Source organism: Gadus macrocephalus, chromosome 8 (assembly GCF_031168955.1).
Source record: "Gadus macrocephalus chromosome 8, ASM3116895v1".
Taxonomy (NCBI): Eukaryota; Metazoa; Chordata; class Actinopteri; order Gadiformes; family Gadidae; genus Gadus; species Gadus macrocephalus.
In genome coordinates this window covers 1,091,222-1,096,094 of record NC_082389.1, presented here as the reverse complement: position 1 = coordinate 1,096,094, position 4,873 = coordinate 1,091,222, and the positions used below count along the sequence as shown (strand labels likewise).

Here is a 4,873-nt window from a genome sequence, read left to right as displayed (position 1 = left end):
TTTCACAGTGACATGTGCTGTCTCTTAATCAATGATTTGTATTGAACCAAAATGATAGCAAATTGTGGTCCAGCACCTCTCTGCCGCCTGCTGTCCAGGAGCAGAGCCACTCGGCCTCCTCGGTGCTCTCCATGGTCCTCCTGATGCCTGTCCTTTCTTCCTAGCCTTCTGGGTGTAGCTAAACGGTGAAAGAGACGACCATATTCTTCATTCATTCCATGGAATGTATGTTTAATTCTGGTGTACAAAATAATTACTATTTTGTACCTTGAATGCTTCTTGTCCATGTCATGGAGAGCTGTATATAGCTGGACTATGTCCGCTTCCTCCTTCAATGACAAGGCAGTGATGGTGCGATTCAAGCCAACTAGGTAGCCTGCCAGGTTATCAACCGCATCCCATCCCACAACGCCCCTTGAGTCACATTGGCTGGTCTGAAAATTGATAAGTGAGAAAAAGAAAAACCAAGCAACACTCTTGTTTCTAATATGTAAGGAACAATAAATACTATGTTTAGTCAACCATTATTGTAAAGTGAATACACATGAATACCCGACAGTGGTCATTTTGTTATTTTGAATAATTACAACACATTCTCTGTCCTAACAGAAAAGAACATTAAAAAAAGACATACAATACAGTATGTCTTGATGCAAATGTACCTGGAATAAAAGCGCACTGGTGTCTGTGAAAACTCTCCAGGGAGGAGGACCCCCTACCACACCTTAGGACGTCCAGCTCTTTGCCGCCCTTCTGGAGTGTCCCCACCTTCGTGTAGAGTGCCACACCTGCAGGGTCTTGGAGGCACTCCAGGTGCTTCTGCTGCACTTCCCAGACATGGCGCATGCTGTCATGGCTCACCAGACGCAGCCCTGTGGTGTCCGTCAGCTCCCACACTGATTCCAGCAGCCCTGAGATCATGCCCCGCATCTCCTCCACTCCACGGGTCCTCCTCCTGCAGTGCCTCTTCAGTTCGCCTGGACTGATGGTGGCCATGAGCTGCTCCTCAGTGGGAGTATGCCCGCTGTGGCTGCTCTGCCACTCTTCTCTCTTGGCCTCCTTCAGGCGTTGCACATCCTCCTGGTCCCATGCAAAAATGCAGGAGGAAAGCTTGGCACAGAAAATACCATACAGAGGGTGGTGTTCTGTTGTGAGGCCGCAGTTAAAGCGCCTCATGAAGTGGAAGCTGTCCAAGCGCACTGCAGTTTGCCATGGGTGAAACAGCTTAGCCACTGAAGACACGCATGCAAAAAACAACATAATTACATAGACCAACCTAACCCTGTGTGTGGTTACACCATGATTAAGCAAATTCCCAATTGCCTGTACCACTTCAATACATTTATAACCAATGGTTCTAACAGGGTGTGGGTGTGTGTGTGTGTGTGTGTGTGTGTGTGTGTGTGTGTGTGTGTGTGTGTGTGTGTGTGTGTATTTATGTAGGTAGGTAGGTATGTTTTGCAGTACTGTTTTATTATTGTTAATAATTAAACTTGGCACAACACATCTGCACTCTGCCCCAACATATAACGAGGCTCCATTACCGGAGGGGACGAACCCTGGCACAATTATTTCACATCACAAGACATCATTAAACGGCAAATAAATAAGTTATTATTAGTCTTCTGATTCTATCATATCGCCAATATCCCCACACTGCTGGCCGCAGCCACACAGTGTTAGTATGCACAGCAGTCAGAAGCTCCGTTAGCAAAGTGGCCAAGTGGTCACGTAACAAGAAAGTTGAAAGTTATATATCATGCTGCCGGGACGAGAAATACAATCGTTAACCGTTTTGTTTTTTATGGTGTTGCTTTTATGAGTATTAATCAAGTTTCCAAACCTTTTACCCGAGTCTGTAGTGATGCGGTGGAAACGAATGGCTGCGACTCAAAAGCGATAACCACGCCTCCTCGGTCACGTGACACAGTTCGGAATCAATGTTCGGACCTTGTTCGGACCTCGTTCGGACCTCGTTTGAAACTCTTTGATCTCGTTCGGAATGTGTTCGGACCTCGTTCGGATTTGTTCGGACCTTTTGTAATGTGTTAGGACCTCGGAGGCAGTCCAAAAACCGGCAGGTACGGCCACCCCATCAGCTTAACTACCTCTAAAATACTTTTAAATTTTTCCGGAATGTGGTCGAGACTAAATATGGGCAAGAGAGAATTTTTGAAAAAGTGTTTAAAGTCTCGGTGTTGGAAAAGTTGTAGAGTCGTCGTCTGAAGCTACGCTGCACTGATAGGTTCCACCGAGACTTGAACTCGGATCGCTGGATTCAGAGTCCAGAGTGCTAACCATTACACCATGGAACCAGTTCATTATAGTCTGTTTCAGTAGACTGTGCAACCGTTCTTTAAACTAAATATAACCGAAAATGACAAATTGAACAGTTCCACCGAGATTTGAGTTTGGGTTCGATGATTTCCGAGTATATTTTTTGTCATTGTGGCATTGGTGGTATAGTGGTGAGCATAGCTGCCTTCCAAGCAGTTGACCCGGGTTAGATTCCCGGCCAATGCATTGGTCTACTTTTTCTAATGCCACAGGGATTCAGGACTTTAGAAATCAGTGTCTGTGTTTTCTTTTCGGTAAATATTGTGCTCTATACTACATTTTGGTGGAACTGAAATATTTAACCGCGGTTCAGAGCATAGAGAATGAACAAGACTCTTGATTTAGCGAATGAGAACTTTCAAGATCAGTGTCTGTATTTTTTGGCAGTAAAGGTTGTGCTCCAGGCTACAATTAATTGAAATGAAAGGAAAATAGTGCAATACGTCCTTAATTCATCGTATTTTTTTCCATGAAATGGGACGCGATGTACTTATGTAAGTATGGTGCAAACGATGAGGATGGGATTCGAACCCACGCATGCAGAGCACAATGGATTAGCAGTCCATCACCTTAACCACTCGGCCACCCCATCAGCCTACCTACCTCTAAAATACTTTTTAATTTTTCCGGAATGTGGTCGAGACTAAATATGGGCAAGAGAGAATTTTTGAAAAAGTGTTTAAAGTCTCGGTGTTGGAAACGTTGTAGGGTCGTCGTCTGAAGCTACGCTGCTCTAATAGGTTCCACCGAGACTTGAACTCGGATCGCTGGATTCAGAGTCCAGAGTGCTAACCATTACACCATGGAACCAGTTCATTATAGACTGTTTCAGTAGACTGTGCAACCGTTCTTTAAACTAAATATAAGTGAAAATGACAAATTGAACAGTTCCACCGAGATTTGAGTTTGGGTTCGATGATTTCCGAGTATTCTTTTTGTCATTGTGGCATTGGTGGTATAGTGGTGAGCATAGCTGCCTTCCAAGCAGTTGACCCGGGTTCGATTCCCGGCCAATGCATTGGTCTACTTTTTCTAATGCCACAGGGATTCAGGACTTTAGAAATCAGTGTCTGTGTTTTCTTTTCGGTAAATATTGTGCTCTATACTACATTTTGGCGGAACTGAAATATTTAACCGCGGTTCAGAGCATAGAGAATGAACAAGACTCTTGATTTAGCGAATGAGAACTTTCAAGATCAGTGTCTGTATTTTTTGGCAGCTCCAGGCTACAATTAATTGAAATGAAAGGAAAATAGTGCAATACGTCCTTAATTCATCGTATTTTTTTCCATGAAATGGAACGCGATGTACTTATGTAAGAATGGTGCAAACGATGAGGATGGGATTCTAACCCACGCGTGCAGAGCACAATGGATTAGCAGTCCATCACCTTAACCACTCGGCCACCCCATCAGCCTACCTACCTCTAAAATACTTTTAAATTTTTCCGGGATGTGGTCGAGACTAAATATGGGCAAGAGAGAATTTTTGAAAAAGTGTTTAAAGTCTCGGTGTTGGAAAAATCGTAGAGCCTTCGACTGAAGCTACGCTGCTCTGATAGGTTCCACCGAGACTTGAACTCGGATCGCTGGATTCAGAGTCCAGAGTGCTAACCATTACACCATGGAACCAGTTCTTTATAGAATGTTTCAGTTGACTGTGCAACGGTTATTTAAACTAAATATAAGTGAAAATGACAAATTGAACAGTTCCACCGAGATTTGAGTTTGGGTTCGATGATTTCCGAGTATAGAGAATGAACAAGACTCTTGATTTAGCGAATGAGAACTTTGAAGATCAGTGTCTTTATTTTTTGGCAGTAAAGGTTGTGCTCTAGGCTACGATTAATTGAAATGAAAGGAAAATAGTACAATACGTCCTTGATTCATCGTATTTTTTTCCATGAAATGGAACACGATGTACTTATGTAAGAATGGTGCAAACGATGAGGATGGGATTCGAACCCACGCGTGCAGAGCACAATGGATTAGCAGTCCATCACCTTAACCACTCGGCCACCCCATCAGCTTACCTACCATGAAAATACTTTTTATTTTTTCCGAAATGTGGTCGAGACTAAATATGGGTAAGGGAGAATTATTGAAAAAGTGTTTAAAGTCTAGGTGTTGGAACAAGTCCAGAGTGCTAACCATTACACCATGGAAGCAAAACACCTACAATAGTTTCAAAATAGATTCCTTAGCTGCCTTCCAGGCAGTTTCTGATGGACTAAATATAAGTGTGGGGAACTGGGCAACTGCTCTTTAAACTAAATACAAGTGAAAATAAAAAATTGTACAGTTCCACCGAGATTTGAGTTTGGGTTCGATGATTTCCGACAATTGATCATGTCCTTGTGGCGTTGGTGGTGTAGTGGTGAGCATAGCTGCCTTCCAAGCAGTTGACTCGGTTTGTCCTGGCCAATGCATTTATATACTATTTCTAATGCCACAGGGATTCAAGACTTTAGAAATCAGTGTCAGGATTTTCTTTTCGGTGAACATCGCTCTGTATACTACATTTATCCAGAAATGTG

The 4,873-nt window shown here is 43.2% G+C and overlaps 8 non-coding genes across 8 annotated transcripts; 2 read left to right on the top strand and 6 right to left on the bottom strand.

Annotated features, from left to right (window-relative positions):
* Nucleotides 1–2,243: 2,243 nt before the first annotated feature.
* trnaq-cug (transfer RNA glutamine (anticodon CUG)) lies at nucleotides 2,244–2,315 on the bottom strand. The gene has a single exon. It is a non-coding gene; the product is annotated as a tRNA-Gln (tRNA).
* A 136-nt stretch (nucleotides 2,316–2,451) lies between these two features.
* Nucleotides 2,452–2,523, top strand: trnag-ucc (transfer RNA glycine (anticodon UCC)). Its single transcript has one exon. It is a non-coding gene; the product is annotated as a tRNA-Gly (tRNA).
* A 324-nt stretch (nucleotides 2,524–2,847) lies between these two features.
* trnas-gcu (transfer RNA serine (anticodon GCU)) lies at nucleotides 2,848–2,929 on the bottom strand. Its single transcript has one exon. It is a non-coding gene; the product is annotated as a tRNA-Ser (tRNA).
* A 146-nt stretch (nucleotides 2,930–3,075) lies between these two features.
* On the bottom strand, nucleotides 3,076–3,147 carry trnaq-cug (transfer RNA glutamine (anticodon CUG)). The gene has a single exon. It is a non-coding gene; the product is annotated as a tRNA-Gln (tRNA).
* Nucleotides 3,148–3,283: 136 nt separating this feature from the next.
* Nucleotides 3,284–3,355, top strand: trnag-ucc (transfer RNA glycine (anticodon UCC)). The gene has a single exon. It is a non-coding gene; the product is annotated as a tRNA-Gly (tRNA).
* A 313-nt stretch (nucleotides 3,356–3,668) lies between these two features.
* Nucleotides 3,669–3,750, bottom strand: trnas-gcu (transfer RNA serine (anticodon GCU)). Its single transcript has one exon. It is a non-coding gene; the product is annotated as a tRNA-Ser (tRNA).
* Nucleotides 3,751–3,896: 146 nt separating this feature from the next.
* On the bottom strand, nucleotides 3,897–3,968 carry trnaq-cug (transfer RNA glutamine (anticodon CUG)). Its single transcript has one exon. It is a non-coding gene; the product is annotated as a tRNA-Gln (tRNA).
* Nucleotides 3,969–4,280: 312 nt separating this feature from the next.
* On the bottom strand, nucleotides 4,281–4,362 carry trnas-gcu (transfer RNA serine (anticodon GCU)). The gene has a single exon. It is a non-coding gene; the product is annotated as a tRNA-Ser (tRNA).
* Between the last annotated feature and the right edge of the window lie 511 nt (nucleotides 4,363–4,873).